Source organism: Globicephala melas, chromosome 11 (assembly GCF_963455315.2).
Source record: "Globicephala melas chromosome 11, mGloMel1.2, whole genome shotgun sequence".
Taxonomy (NCBI): Eukaryota; Metazoa; Chordata; class Mammalia; order Artiodactyla; family Delphinidae; genus Globicephala; species Globicephala melas.
This window is the reverse complement of record NC_083324.2, coordinates 62599775-62616078: the sequence shown is the minus strand read 5'-3', so window position 1 is coordinate 62616078 and position 16304 is coordinate 62599775. Positions and strand designations below refer to the sequence as shown.

General features: G+C 40.3%; 1 pseudogene; it reads right to left on the bottom strand.

The window, feature by feature from the left end:
* Window positions 1-681: 681 nt before the first annotated feature.
* On the bottom strand, window positions 682-10531 carry LOC115844151 (DLA class II histocompatibility antigen, DR-1 beta chain-like; annotated as a pseudogene).
* Between the last annotated feature and the right edge of the window lie 5773 nt (window positions 10532-16304).

Genomic DNA, 16304 nt, shown 5'->3' with positions numbered 1-16304 from the left:
AAGCTTTATTGCAAACCACCTAATCAGAATTCAAAGTCTTTCTCATTTTGTCTGTCTCCTGTCTTGTCATCTCCACCACCATTTCTAGGAGACCAAATCCATCTCTAAAAGAGGCTGAAGGGGCATTACCTGTTGGCTGAAGTCCAGAGTATCCTAGGAAAGGGAAGGGAGGATGTATACTTAAAAGATACGGAGGACATTCCCGGATACAATGTCCCCAGCCCCTGACTCCCTCCTCTCACCTGAGATTTCTCTACATCACCATCCATATCACCTGATGCCAGGGTGGAGAGGAGAGCAGACCCTGAGAGCACGTGACCTAGGAAGCTTCCGTCACGCAAATCCAGCATCATTTCATCAGGCTTAGCGTCTCTTCCTGCATTTGCCCCAGGATCTCCATCTGAGATCTCCATGCATGATAACCCTTCTCTTATCTGTACAGGCCATCACCTCTTATATTTCACTCATAAATAACCGCGGACTGTTGATTTCTGGATTTCCAGGAAATATGAGATTGACTAGGTAAATGTTGCTTGATGTGTTCTCTGAATATCGATGACCCTGTATGATGACCCTGTAGGATAGGGTCATTGATATTCAGAGAACTCACTGAGCAAAGCCATATTTCTTCCTCCAAGAAACCTGCGGGGCATCTCAGCTGCTAACAGCTTCCTTACCATTTTAATTCCTGATTGAGAGCAGCCCCACCCCAAGGAGGAGCAGACCCATAACACAGGCCCGGATTCTACTCAGCATCTTGCCTCGTGAAGGTTCATACCGTGTCCCTGAGAAAAGAAGCTAGTTTGGGTGATTTTTACCCTGAATCCAACTTCTCTGAGACTCTGAGAGCTTTGACTGGGGGGAGAAGCCTGATATGAAAGAACTAGAATAATTGGCCATTCCTAGAAAAGGAATGGCTACAAGGTTCAGGCAGTGAATCGCTTAAATATCACAGCCCTGACATAAGGCCACACGTCTTCAACATCTGATGGACGAGGAGCCTGGGACTGGTTGAGATTGAACTCCCCTCAGGACAGGAACATCCCTGTAGAGGATGTGCCCCTTCTCAGTCACAATAACAACTCAGAGCAGGAGTGTCAGAAGCACGAGCCCAGCCCGACGCAGGGGACTGGTGCCCAGGGCCAAGGGGTGACCACGACCTGTGATGTCATGGGAGGCTCAAAACAGGGACATCCTCTATTCTGCTTGTCAGGCAGAACTGCCTCCCCAGGGAGTATAGGTATTTGTAGAAACCATCACGGGATGTCTGTAAACAATCAGGGGATTTCTATCACAGGATATCACAGGGCAGCCCCAATAACCTAAGCTGAAGGAGAGAAGAACATGGAGAAAATGCACATACGCTGTGGGGAGAGGAGAAACCTGACACTCGGGGGTAAGCAAGTCTCCTCCCTGATGGGTAAGGAATTTTCGAGGTCAGAAAGCTTCTCACTCCATTCCACTGTGACAGGGCTCGTCCAGCTGGGGTGCTCCACGTGGCAGGTGTAGACCTCTCCACTCTGAGGAACTATTTCAAGCATCACCATGGTCTGGAAGGTCCAGTCTCCATTAGGGATCAGGCCTGTGGAGACCACCCCCCGCCTCCTCTTCCTGGCCATTCTGGAAGCACCTGACTTCAGTGTGGCCTGGATAGAAACCATTCACAGAGCAGACCAGGAGGCTGTGGTGCCACAGGGGCTGGGTCTTTGCAGGATACACAGTCACTGTAGGCTCCAGTAGGAGAGAAAATGTAGAGGGAATAGTGAGGGAGACAGTAAGTCTCCTGACCAGATGTAGCCTTGGGCAGACCAGACTGCCATGTGGCTTAGGAGAAGTCAGTGTCATGGGTCTTGAATTTAACCCCTATAACAGGGCCTATTAGAGTTGAGAGATGTTGAGCAAAATTGTGGGGTTTCTTTTCATAATTTGAAACAGTTACCTATTGTTGAAGTGTTTACAAATTTTGCAAGACACAGGGTGCATTCAATAAAAGGGTGACTTCTGTAACTAGGCTGCCTATGTTCAAATCCAGGCTTTACTTCTAACTGGTTAATCCTGGGAGAGTTTTTAAATCCCTCTGTGCCTCAGTTTTCTCTCCTCTAAAGGAGGATAATGATATGAATTTACCTCTTCAAGTTAAATGAGTCATATATACAATGGAATACTACTCAGCCATAAAAAAGAACGAAGTAATGCCATTTGCAGCAACATGGATGGACCTAGAGATGATCATACTAAGTGAAGTAAGTCAGAAAGAGAAAGACAAATACCGTATGATATCACTTATATGTGAAATCTAAAATATGACACAAATGAACTTATCTACAAAAGAGAAACAGACTCACGAACATAGAGAACAGACTTGTGGTTGCCAAGGAGGGCGGGGCTGGGGGAGGGATGGAGTGGGAGGCTGGGGTTAGCAGATGTAAGCTATTATACTGTATATGGAATGGATAAACAACAAGGTCCTACTGTATAGCCCAGAGAACTATATTCAATATCCTATGATAAACCATAATGGAAAAGAATATTTTAAAAAGGATGTATATATGTATAACTGAATCACTTTGCTGTACAGCAGAGATTAACACAACATTGTAAATCAACTATACTTCAATAAAAAAATATTGATCATCATATTAAAAAAAAGAGTTAATGGACTTAAACTATGTAAGGAAATGGTTGGGGGAATTCCCTGGCAGTCCAGTGGTTAGGACTCTGCACTTTCACTGCTGAAGGCCCAGGTTCAGTCCCTGGTCAGGGAAGTAAAGTCCCACAAGCCGCACAGGGAGGACCAAAAAAGAAAAAAAAGAAATGGCCAGAACTTAGCCTTCAGTATATGTCAGTTACTTATTGAATGTTTTTACTGTGAAAGAAAGTGTGATTCACAGCTTAAGGGTAAATTAGGGAACAGTAGTGGGGTAGATAGAGATGTAGAGTGTGAAATCCTGGTTACACTGCCTCAATGGACTCACATCTTAGAACAGCACAGAAATGGTTCTTCCCCTGAGAAGCAGAAATAGACAGAGGTCATTCTCTAACTCTATGAGTTGTGTCTCAAGGAAAGCATGAGTCCTGCAGAGGAAAAGGAACAAGGAAAGTTAATCATTTAAAAAGTTTTTTATTGTTTTATACTCAGCTGATGGATCTCTCTCTCTCTCTTGCTCTTTTTTTTTTTTTTCCCCCAAAAAAGCCACATCTAGTTTTTCAGTTGTTATCATTTTAGAATTCTCTCTCCTTCTAAACTGACATTTGAGATCAGGGCAGGGTCTGGGACTCTTCACGTCTGAGACAGCCTCTAGCACTCTCAGGCCCTCAATAAATACAATTATTTTAAAAGAAAGGAGAGGGACTTCCTTGGAGGTCCAGCGGTTAAGACTCCGCCCTCCCAATGCTCAGGGCCTGGGTTTGATCCCTGGTTGGGGAACTAAGATCCCACATACCGCAACTAAGCCTGCGTGCCACAACTAGAGAAGCCGTCGTGTGGCAACTAGACCCAGCACAGTCAAAATAAAATAAATAAATAAATTAATTAATTTTAAAAAAAAAAGAAAGGAGAAATGGGGGACACATTTGTACAGTACCACAAAATAGCAGATTTAAGATCGATGGTAAATCATTAGTCACAATTTTTCAGTTTCTATTTCAGTAAGTAAAAAACGTTAAATTCTCAACATGGAAAATATTGAACAGAATCTAATAGAAACCACAAACTGGAGAAAATGTTGAATCAAGTATCAGCAAAGTGTTAATAATCTTACTGCATAGACAACCCATAAAATTACTGAGAAAAACACTAGGACCCTAGTGGCAACAGATTAATAGATAATGCTTTGGGCAGTCATTAAAATTGGGGGGGAAAAAAAGAAGAATTTTAGAAATAAAAGAAATGTAAGTTAAAAATAATAAGATATAAATTTCTAACTAAGTGGCAATATGGAAAATAAAATCTAACAATGGGGAATGTGAGGTAAATTGCTTACAGCCAACAAAGGGAAAACACAACTACCTAAGTACTATTAGCATTATAAAAATAGTAACATCAGTATGGTATTATTAAGTAACAAAATTATATCTGAAAAGCTAGCTTCACAATAATTTCAAATATGTAAAAATATACACACTAAGAAAACAAAAGAGTAGTTGGAAATTTAGACCTAAAAGTAGCCTCAGAAAGGTCGGAGGTGAGTGGAAGGTTCTTCTCCGTTGCACCCCTAGAGATTAGTCTCCCTCACAAATTTCATTCTCAAAGAAACGCGCCTGCACACAGACGCCACGCCGGCACATTTATTTCAGGGGTTTCAGGAGTAAGAGGGTGTGTGACCAGAGCAGACTGGGGCTCCTCTCACGTTCTCCTAAACCTCTTACATTCCTCACCTCTCCTCCCCTACCCTCCCCCAAGCAGAGACACCTGGAGGTTCCTTCCCGCATCTCTGACCACCCACCCCAGTCAGCCTTTTCCTTCGTCTCCCCTCCCCCAGACTCTCCCAGGGCGGCAGCTGAGGCTGCCTGGAGCCCTCGCTCCTGCATCCCTCTCCCCATACCCCCCTCCCTCCCGGTCCTCTCAGACCCCAGGCCCACTCCCCCCACCATACATACACTCTCTCCCCTCTCACCAGCACACGTCGACAAAATCTCACTTTAGTCTTCCCACAGAAGGCTCTCACGTGTACCCTCGTAACTTGCACTTGTCCACAATCCTACACACTCACCCTGGACTCGGTCCCTCTGTCTCTGTGTCTCTCTGTCTCTGTCACCGCCCCCCGCCCCCCCACGACCTCGCCGCCGCACGCTGCTTCTCTCCAAGAACTTGTAGTTGATCCTGCAGAAGGTGTGCACGGCGGCCCGCGCCCGCTGCAGGGCATCCTTCTGGCGGTTCCAGAGCTCCGCGGCCGGCCGCCCCAGCTCGCTCACCGCCGGGTCCTCCCCCACGTGGCTGTCGAAGCGCATCAGCTCCTCCCGGTTATAGAGGTACCTGTCCAGGAAGTGCACCTGCCGCGCGTGCTGTTGGAGAAATGACACTCGGACTTTACCTGCACCATGAAAAGTGCTGTGGGGACAGAAATGATGTTGTCACCCGCGCGCATGGGAAGAGACTGGCGGTGACGCCCACCGATGACAGGCGCCCGAGCGCAGGCGGGGGGCGCTAGGACTCCCTCGGAGGCTCTACCGGCACCCCACGGGTTCATCTTCCACCTGCCAGCGGTGGAGGAAGGACGTGCTGGGCGGAAGAGACCCCTCTGCTCCTGAGCCATTCGGGCTCCACTTGGCTTCCATGCTCGCCTGGACATCTCCAAGTGTGAACTGGACTGGGATTTGCCCCATCACCATCTCCTCTTAGGAGCCTCCTTCATTCTGTAAGTACTTGGTTAGGGCTGTGCTTGTGTCCAAATTTCGCTGTCCCTTGGGACTCCAAGGAAGGGAACACAGCCGTCTCCCCTCTACTTGTGGAGCTTAAAATTTAGTGAAAGTGATGGACAAAAGCCAAACATGAAAGAATTTATACAGAAGTGAGAAAAGTCAGGATAAAAGTGTGGCGTTCTATAGCAGAGAATGATAGGATGACCTAAATTAGGTTAGGGTGCCAGAGAAGTGGTCTCTGAAGACCACTTTAAGTGGTAACATAAAAGGTTACGTGGATGTGAGCTAGAGGAAGTGTGTGTGTGTGTGTGTGTGTTTAGGGGAAAAAGAGACACATTTTAGGTAATGGTAATACTGTGTGGAAAAGCTGAAAGAATTGATGAACTTCCTCTAGAAAGTTCACTGAAGCACAGAGAGTGAGAGGAAGGAGGGGAAAAGATTAGACTGGAAAAATCACATGGAACCAGGCACTTAAATTCCTTGTAGGTGACATTAGGATTTTGACTTTATGCTAAACGTAATGAGAACTATTGAAGAGTTTTAGGAGATTAAAACCATAACCCCAATACAGGTCCACAATTCCTTTTCTGCATTTCCAAATCTGGATAGCTCAGAAAATCAGATTTTCTAAAAATTTGCTGCTAAAATTCATTTGGCAAATCTGACCTGCTGAGGGAAGGGGTCAAATGTGTCTCAGAGCTCTTATTGGTTACATATGGTTCTGTAGCTTCACTGTGTGTAAAGATACATATAGACATAAATATACACATATATATCATATGAATGCACATATTTTTGATTTTTTGGTATTAAATTACAGTATCATTAACATTATGTTAGTTCCAAGTGTACAACATAATGATTCAATATTGTTAAAAGTTATACTCCATTTAAAGTTATTACAAAATAATGGTTATATTTCCCTGTGTTGTACAGTATATCTTGTTGCTTATTTATTTTATTCACAGTAGTTTGTATCTCTTAATCCCATACCTTTATCTTGCCCCTCTCCCCTTCCATTTCCACACTTGTAGCCACTAGTTCACTCTTTGTGAGTCTGTTTCTGTTTTGTCATATACATTTGTTTTATTTTTTAGATTCCACTTATAAGTGATAACACAGAGTATTTGACTTTCTCTGTCTGACTTATTCCACTAACCATAATACTCTGTAGGTCCATCCACATTGTTGCAAATGGCAGAATTTCATTCTTTTTTATGGCTGAGTAATAGTCCACTGTGTGTGTGTGTGTGTGTGTGTGTGTGTGTGTGTGTGTGTGTGTATATATACACAAACCACATCTTTACCCATTCATTTGTTGATGGACACTTAGGTTGCTTCTGCATCTTGGATATTTGTAAATAATGCTGCAGTGAACATTGGGTTGCATGTATGTTTTCAAATGAATGTTTTTGTTTCTTTCAAAAATGAAAATATTTTTGTCTTTAGATTTAGTTGAACTGTGAAAATGTCAAAAAGAGTTAAAGAATAACCCTGTGGTTAAAGGTAAGAAGAATAAATGGAAGTTTCTGATATCATCAATAGTGTGGAAAGTAGCATTGCTGCAGAAATTTGAGGCATTTTACTGAAAAATATTGTAACAGCCACCACTATTTATGACTTAAAAAGACAAGTTGTTGAAATCAAATAGAGATGTGATGACCAAGAACTCGTGACATTTTGAAAAACATGGCGTAAGGCAAAAAATAAAAATGAAGATCTTGAACTTGCTTTGATTGAATGGATTCAACAAGAAAGTAATGAATTTGTTCAACTGTCTAGTTTTGGGGGTAATGAAACAAGCTAAATAAAACCATGAAGAGTTGAACTGGAAGGTGAATGTGTGTAGAAAGTGTAAGTCTAGAATTTCTAGAAGCAGCATAGTGTATATAAAGCGGTGTTTTCAACCTCAGCACTATAGACATTTTGGACCAGGTGGTTCTTTGTGGCTGGGGAGAGGGAGCTGTTCTGTGCATAGTAGCCTGTCTATCAGCTTTCCTGGCCTCTACCCACTAGTTGTCAAAAGAAACCCCCTGTGTGACAACTAAAAATGGCGCTATCTGGAGCCAATGTTCTGCGGCGGGTGAAGGAACGGGGAGAAAGAGTGCTGAGCTGTCGTTGGGTGAGAACCATGGGTGTAAATCATATGAAAAAACTGTCCTGGAGAAACCACTCTCAAGTATGGAGCAGCTGAGAGTGACATAGAAAAATTTGCCAATATTATTTCTGTTGAAAATCTTGGTCCTACATGAAATATGTTTTTTGGGAAGCCGGTCCCAGTGAAGAGCTGTTTTTTCCAATAAAATAAATTTGTTCAGTCCAACCAAAGTTGACTGATTTCTTTGCCTTGGCAATTAGTCACTGTGATATTGTGATTTATGATAAGAAACATGTATTTGTTCTTCATCCCCGTTTCTGCCACAGGTCTCCTAAAACCCTGGAAATTTCCTAAGGGGTAAAATCAATAAATGAGTCTTTTATATTAATTAGGTGACTTTTGGATCCAGTCTAAGGAGATGTACTGGTCCATAGTCCTCCCTATCTCAATAAACAGCGCCACCATCCACCTAGTTATCATGCAAGACAAAATCCTGAGGGATAAGCTTTTGATTTTCTATCTTCCAACTCCCACCATTTAATTCATTAACAAGTCACTCAACAATCTATCCCAAATCTGTTCACTTCATCGCTACTACACTAAATGAAGTCACAGGCACATCTTCCCTGGAGAACCCTTCTACTGTCCCCTAACTGGTCTCTGTAACTTCACTTGGAACCCCTGCAATCCAATCTCCATGTGGTAGCTAGAATTAGTTTTTAAAATAAATATAAATGGACTCTCCTTGTAACCCCTTAGTAGCTTCACACAGCTCTGTAAATAAAAGTCAAATTTCTCACTATGGCCATCAGGGCCTAACATGATTTGACTCCTGACTTTCTCTCTAACCTCATCTTATTCCACTCCCCAACTTGCTTTCTCTGCTTCAGCTCCTCTAACCTTCTTTCCATCCCTTAAACACAGCAAACATCTTCCCACACTTTGACCTTTCCCCTGGTTCCTCTCCCTGGAGCATTTGTCCCTTAGATCCTTCCCATGTCTGGCTTATTCTCATCATTTATGTCTCAATTGAATGTCACAGGAAGACCCCTGTAGACACTTGCACTGAAGTCAGGTGAATACAATTTTCTCAGTCCCTTAACCCTTATATTTTTTTTCAGAGCATTTATTGCTGTTTGAAATGTTCTTCTTGGTTCAATAGTTATTGGGTTGTTGTCTTTCTCTCTTGTCATTAGGTAACTTCCATGATCATAGGGGACTTTTTTTTCTGTTATTCAAATAGAATCCTCTGTGCCTAGGACAGAGCCCAGTATATAATAGTTGCTCAAAGAAGTATTTGTCATCTAAATGAATAAAGCCATAGTTTTGGGAATTGATCTTTGTGGGGCTCCTGGTAAAGCAAGAAGGGGCTCCAGTTCCAACACACTTTTGTAATCATGACACCTTATGTCTCTTCTACTTTCCTGTGAGAAATCCAGACTAACTTCCTCTTTCTCCTCTTACTACTTGGAAGAAACATTCACAGGTAAGGAAAAGGTGATTTTTAAGAGATAGGGAACATTTCATGAAGTTTCATTTCATCCAATGCGTCTGTTATAGTTGCTGAGGGTTTGTGCAAACCGGGGATTTTTAGTAACAGTGATGACATAGTAGGGGAAAGAATAGGGAAAAACTGGAAGGAGAGGTAACCGAAGACGGCTAATTATGGAAAATAGATGGCATGATGAATGAACCTATGAAATTTGGGCCCAAGACTCCAAGAGGTCAATGAGTTCCCTTGATTTCCTTACTGGCTTTCAGCCCTATGGGATGGAAACAGCCTTCACATGCTCTGTATCCTGCTCAGGGTGTATGGTTTGAACCATATGAAATTGCTGATATTTGACTATTTGGAGTTTATAAAAATATAATTTCATAATTTATTCTATACTAGTTGAATCTCTTCTTGTGGGTTCAGGCCACAGAAAGAGGAGATATAGGAGAAACTGATAGGATAGAAAGGTTCAAAATAGAATAAGCACTAATAAGAATTAACCTGTGTCAGGTTTTCAGTTCTTATGAGTTTTTTAAGGCATCACAGAATGCCCCTTAGATGCTCCTTAACTACAGGGTCATTCTTAGTACTAAGGATCCCTGCTTCAGGTCCAGAGTGCTTTACGCAGGAGAAATAGGGAGAAAACTAACCCCAGCTTTTGTCAGAGTACCTCCAGTACAGGCATACAGGCCTTATGAACAGTGGGGTTTAGGGAGAAAGAAAAGGAGACAATAGATAACCAACAAGGACTTACTGTACAGCACAGGGAACTCTACTCAATATTTTGTAATAACCTATAAGGGAAAAAAATCTGTAAAAGAATATATATATGTATAATATATAATATATATATATAACTGAAGTGCTGTGCTGTATACCTGAAACTAACTTGATATTGTAAATCAACTATACTTCAACTTAAAAAAAAGAAAAGAAAAGGAGACAATGGTGAGGTCTCTTGATACATCCTCACGTATTAGTGAGAGGTAGCCGCATCACAGATCCCATGGACATAACACAGGATCTTCTAGGAGAGATCTTTCTAATTCCTTTTGAGTCCCCATAAAATTTTCAGAGGATTATTCCCATTTTCTGGCATAACTCAACAGAATAAAGGGAACCACGGATGGGAATTGTTTTGAAATCATTAATAATCATTTTAGATCATTTTTGAAAGCATTTCTAAATCCTCTCAAAACCTCGAGGGAATGGGATATAAGGCTGGAGAGGTTTTATTAGAAGAGAGTTGACAAGAAATAGCCTATATGTATATATACGAAGGCACCTTATGCTGGTCTTATAAAGAGGGCAAGTATCCAGGCTCCTTTTGTTTGTGGAAGGAATTGAGGATCCATGTGATAAAGGTAAGTAGTCACTGAAGAAGATGTCGGTGTTTTAAGTGACATGGCCTGGACCCAGACAAAGCTAACTCCCTCCCTTCCCCCACACCCCAAAATAGCTCACCATCAAAGGTGTGCGCTTACCTCTCCAGCCCAAGCCAGGAGCGGGCTCAGCACCATCAGTATCACTGTCAGTATTACTGTCCAGGAGCCTGCGGGGAACCAAAGGCACACCATGCAGAAAAAGAGAAGAAGACAGGGTGCAGAGGAGCAGACAAATCTCAGTGAGGACTAGGACCCTCCTCCAACCCACATCTCAAACATTACCAACCAAGGAACTCATTTCTTTGTTCCTGGATTGGGTCGTCTCAGTTTTGGAGAACCAATCAGATTCATCTGTGAATATCATCATCAGTTGCTGGTTAGATACTCAATATGAAGTTCCTCTTTTGAAACTCAGATTTCCTTCCTTAGGAGGATTGTTTTAATTTCGTGCTTTAAAGGTTTGATCCAGTTGTATTTGTAACATTTTAACTGGGGCCCTATTGTGAGCCAGCTCTGTGCTGGTCAGCGATGGTCACCCAAGTTTTTCAGGATTGTCTCCATATACTGTCACTGAGTTTAGTGGGACCTCCAGGATACACATAGAGAAAGTGGCTTATCGGGGGCAATCCTTGTGGAATGGGGGGTCTTGAAGGTACCTTTGTAGAGCATGTAAATAACAATGTAATAAGGTCAATGTCCAAATCACATTCTACAAGACCCTCCATGTGGAATGGAGGTTCTTGAAGGTACCTTTGTAGGGCATGTAACTAACAATGTAATAGGGTCAATGTCTAAATCACATTCTACAGGGGGCTGAGAGATTGATAAAGGACTCAAATCAGCCTTTGGCACAGCAACTCTGCTTTAGAATAATTAATATTTTATGTGAAAAAGTGATCAATCCATTCCTCCTAGTTCCCTTTTTGACTTCCTCATTTAATTGGGGATATTTCCCTTTCTTTCTCTTTTAAAAAAATTTTAATTTTATTTCATTTATTTTTTATACAGCAGGTTCTTACTAGTTATCTATTTTATACATATTAGTGTATATATGTCAACCCCAATCTCCCAATTCATCCCACCATCACCACCCCCCACCATCAGTTTCCCCCCTTGGTGTTCATATGTTTGTTCTCTACATCTGTGACTCTATTTTAGCCCTGCAAACCTGCTCATCTGTACCATTTTTCTAGGTTCCACATGTATGCGTTAATATATGATATTTGTTTTTCTCTTTCTGACTTACTTCACTCTGTGTGACAGTCTCTAGATCCATCCACGTCTCTACAAATGACCCAATTTCGTTCCTTTTTATGGCTGAGTAATATTCCATTGTATATATGTACCACATCTTCCTTATCCATTTGTCTGTCGATGGGCATTTAGGTTGCTTCCATGACCTAGCTCTTGTAAACAGTGCTGCAACGAATATTGGGGTGCATGTTTCTTTTTGAATTATGGTTTTCTCTGGGTATACACCCAGTAATGGAATTGCTGGGTCATATGGTAATTCTATTTTTAGTTTTTTAAGGAATCTCCATACTGTTCTCCATAGTGGCTGTATCAATTTACATTCCCACCAACAGTGCAAGAGGGATCCCTTTTCTCCACACCCTCTCCAGCGTTTGTTGTTTGTAGATTTTCTGATGATGCCCATTCTAACTGGTGTGAGGTGATACCTCATTGTAGTTTTGATTTGCATTTCTCTAATAGCTAGTGATGTTGAGCAGCTTTTCATGTGCTTCTTGGCCATCTGTATGTCTTTGGAGAAATGTCTATTTATGTGTTCTGTCCATTTTTTGATTGGGTTGTTTGTTTTCTTAATATTGAGCTGCATGAGCTGTTTATATATTTTGGAGATTAATCCTTTGTCCGTTAATTCATTTGCAAATATTTTCTCCCATTTTAAGGGTTGTCTTTTCATCTTGACTGTAGTTTCCTTTGCTTTGCAAAAGTTTCATTAGGTTTCACTTGTTTATTTTGTTTTTATTTCCATTACTCTAGGAAGTGGATCAAAAAATATCTTGCTGTGATTTATGTCAAAGAGTGTTCTTCCTATATTTTCCTCTAAGAGTTTTATAGTGTCTGGTCTTACATTTAGGTCTCTAATCCATTTTGAGTTTATTTTTGTGTATGGTGTTAGGGAGTGTTCTGATTTCATTCTTTTACATGTAACTGTCCAGTTTTCCCAACACCACTTATTGAAGAGATTGTCTTTTCTGCATTGTATATCCTTGCCTCCTTTGTCATAGCTTAGTTGACCATAGGTGCATGGGTTTATCTCTGGGCTTTCTATCCTGTATCAGTGATCTATATTTCTGGTTTTGTGCCAGTACCATATTGTCTTGATTACTGTAGCTTTGTAGTATAGTCTGAAGTCAGGGAGTCTGATTCCTCCAGCTCTGTTTTTTTTCCCTCAATATTGCTTTGGCTATTCGGGGTCTTTTGTGTCTTCATACAAATTTTAAGATTTTTTGTTCTAGTTCTGTAAAAAATGCCATTGGTAATTTGATAGGGATTGCATTGAATCTGTAGATTGCTTTGGGTAGTATAGTCATTTTCACAATATTGATTCTTCCAGTCCAAGAACATGGTATATCTCTCTCCATCTGTTTGTGTCATGTTTGATTTCTTTCATCAGTGTCTTATTGTTTTCTGAGTACAGGTCTTTTACCTCTTTAGGTAGGTTTATTCCTAGGTATTTGATTCTTTTTGGTGCAGTGGTGAATGGGATTGTTTCCTTAATTTCTCTTTCTGATCTTTCGTTGTTAGTGTATAGGAATGCAAGAGATCTCTGTGCATTAATTTTGTATCCTGCAACTTTACCAAATTCATTGATTAGCTCTAGTAGTTTTCTGGTGGCATTTTTAGGATTCCCTATGTATAGTATCATGTCATCTGCAAACAGTGACAGTTTCACTTCTTCTTTTCCAATTTGTATTCCTTTTATTTCTTTCTCTTCTCTGATTGACGTGGCTAGGACTTCCAAAATTATGTTGAATAATAGTGGTGAGAGTGGACATCCTTGTCTTGTTCTTAACCTTAGAGGAAATGCATTCAGTTTCTCACCATTGAGAATGATGTTGGCTGTGGGTTTGTCATATATGGCCTTTATTATGTTGAGGTAAGTTCCCTCTATGCCCACTTTCTGGAGGGTTTTTATCATAAATGGATGTTGAATTTTGTCAAAATCTTTTTCTGCATCTATTGAGATGATCATGTGGTTTTTATTCTTCAATTTGTTAATATGGTGTATCACATTGATTGATTTGCATATACTGAAGAATCCTTGCATCCCTTGGATAAACCCCACTTGATCATGGTGTATGATCCCTTTAATGTGTTGTTGGATTCTGTTTGCTAGTATTTTCTTGAGGATTTTTGCATGTATATTCATGAGTGATATTGGTCTGTAATTTTCTTTTTTTGTAGTATCTTTGTCTGGTTTAGGTATCAGGGTGATGGTGGCCTTATAGAATGAGTTTGGGAGTGTTTCTTCCTCTGCAATTTTTTGGAAGAGTTTCAGAAGGATGGGTGTTATCTCTTCTCTAAATGTCTGATAGAATTCACCTGTGCAGCCATCTGGTCCTGGACTTTTGTTTGTTGGAAGATTTTTAATCACAGTTTCAATTTCATTACTTGTGATTGGTCTGTTCATATTTTCTTTCTTTTTTTTTTTAAACATCTTTATTGGGGTATAATTGCTTTACAATGGTGTGTTAATTTCTGCTTTATAACAAAGTGAATCAGTTATACATATACATATGTTCCCGTATCTCTTCCCTCTTGTGTCTCCCTCCCTCCCACCCTCCCTATTGTTCATATTTTCTATTTCTTCCTGGTTCAGTCTTGGAAGGTTATACCTTTTTAAGAATTTATCCATTTCTTCCAGGTTGTCCATTTTACTGGCATAGAGTTGCTTGTAGTAGTCTCTTAGAATGCTTTGTATTTCTGCAGTGTCTGTTGTAACTTCTCCTTTTTCATTTCTAATTTTATTGATTTGAGTCCTCTCCCTCTGTTTTTTCATGAGTCTGGCTAATGGTTTATCAATTTTATCTTCTCAAACAATCAGCTTTTAGTTTTATTGACATTGCTATTGTTTTCTTTGTTTCTATTTCATTTATTTCTGCTCTGATCTTTTTGATTTCTTTCCTTCTGCCAACTTTGGGTTTTGTTTGTTCTTCTTTGTCTAGTTCCTTTAGGTGTAAGATTACATTGTTTATTTGAGATTTTTCTTGTTTCTTGAGGTAGGCTTGTATAGCTATAAACTTCCCTCTTAGAACTGATTTAGCTGCATCCCATAGGTTTTGGATCGTCGTGTTTTCATTGTCATTTGTCTCTAGGCATTTTTTGATTTCCTCTTTGATTTCTTCAGTGATCTCTTGGCTATTTAGCAACGTATTGTTTAGCCTCCATGTGTTTGTGTTTTTTACTTTTTTTTCCCTGTGATTCATTTCTAATCTCATAGCATTGTGGTCGGAGAAGATGCTTGATATGATTTCAATTTTCTTAAATTAACTGAGGCTTGATTTGTGACCCAAGATGTGATCTATCCTGGAGAATGTTCCGTGCGCACTTGAGAAGAAAGTGTAATCTGCTGTTTTTGGATGGAATGTCCTATAAATATCAATTAAATCTATCTGGTCTATTGTGTCATTTAAAGCTTCTGTTTCCTTATTTATTTTCATTTTGGATGATCTGTCCATTGGTGTAACTGAAGTGTAAGCCCCCGAGCATTATTGTGTTACTGTCGTTTTCCTCTTTTATAGCTGTTAGCCGTTGCCTTATGTATTGAGGTGCTCCTATGTTGGGTGCATGTATATTTGTAATTGTTATATCTTCTTGGATTGATCCCTTGATCATTATGTAGTGTCCTTTCTTGTCTCTTGTAACATTCTTTATTTTAAAGTCTATTTTATCTGATATGAGTATTGCTACTCCAGCTTTCTTTTGATTTCCATTTGCATGGAATATCTTTTTCCATTCCTTCACTTTCCGTCTGTATGTGTCCCTAGGTCTGAAGTGGGTCTCTTGTAGACAGCATATATATGGGGCTTGTTTTTGTATCCATTCAGCCAGCCTGTGTCTTTTGGTTGGAGCATTTAATCCATTCACATTTAAGGTAATTATTGATATGTATGTTCCTATGACCATTTTGTTAATTGTTTTGGGTTTGTTTTCGTTGGTCCTTTTCTCCTCTTGTGTTTCCCACTTAGAGAAGCTCCTTTAGCATTTGTTATAGAGCTGGTTTGGTGGTGCTGAGTTCTCTTAGCTTTTGTTTGTCTGTATAGCTTTTGATTTCTCCATCAAATCTGAATAAGATCCTTGCCAGGTAGAGTAATCTTGATTGTAGGTTCTTCCCTTTCATCACTTTAAGTATATCATGCCACTCCCTTCTGGCTTGTAGAGTTTCTGTTGAGAAATCAGCTGTTAACATTATGGGAGGTCCCTTGTATATTATTTGTTGTTTTTCCCTTGATGTTTTCAATAATTTTTCTTTGTCTTTAACTTTTGCCAATTTGATTACTATGTGTCTCGGCGTCTTTCTCCTTGGGTTTATCGTGTATGGGACTCTCTGCACTTCCTGGACTTGGGTGGCTATTTCCTTTCCCATGTTAGGGAAGTTTTCAACTATAATCTCTTCAACTATTTTCTCAGGTCCTTTCTGTCTCTCTTCTCCTTCTGGGACCCCTATAATGCAAATGTTGTTGTGTTTAATATTGTCCCAGAGGTCTCTTAGGCTGTCTTCATTTCTTTTCATTCTTTTTTCTTTATTCTGTTACACAGCAGTGAATTCCACCATTCTGCCTTCCAGGTCACTTATCCGTTCTTCTGCTTCAGTTATTCTGCTATTGATTCCTTCTAGTGTAGTTTTCATTTCAGTTATTGTATTGTTCATCTCTGTTTGTTTGTTCTTTAATTCTTCTAGGGGTTTATCCTTTAATTCTTCTATGTCTTTGTTAAA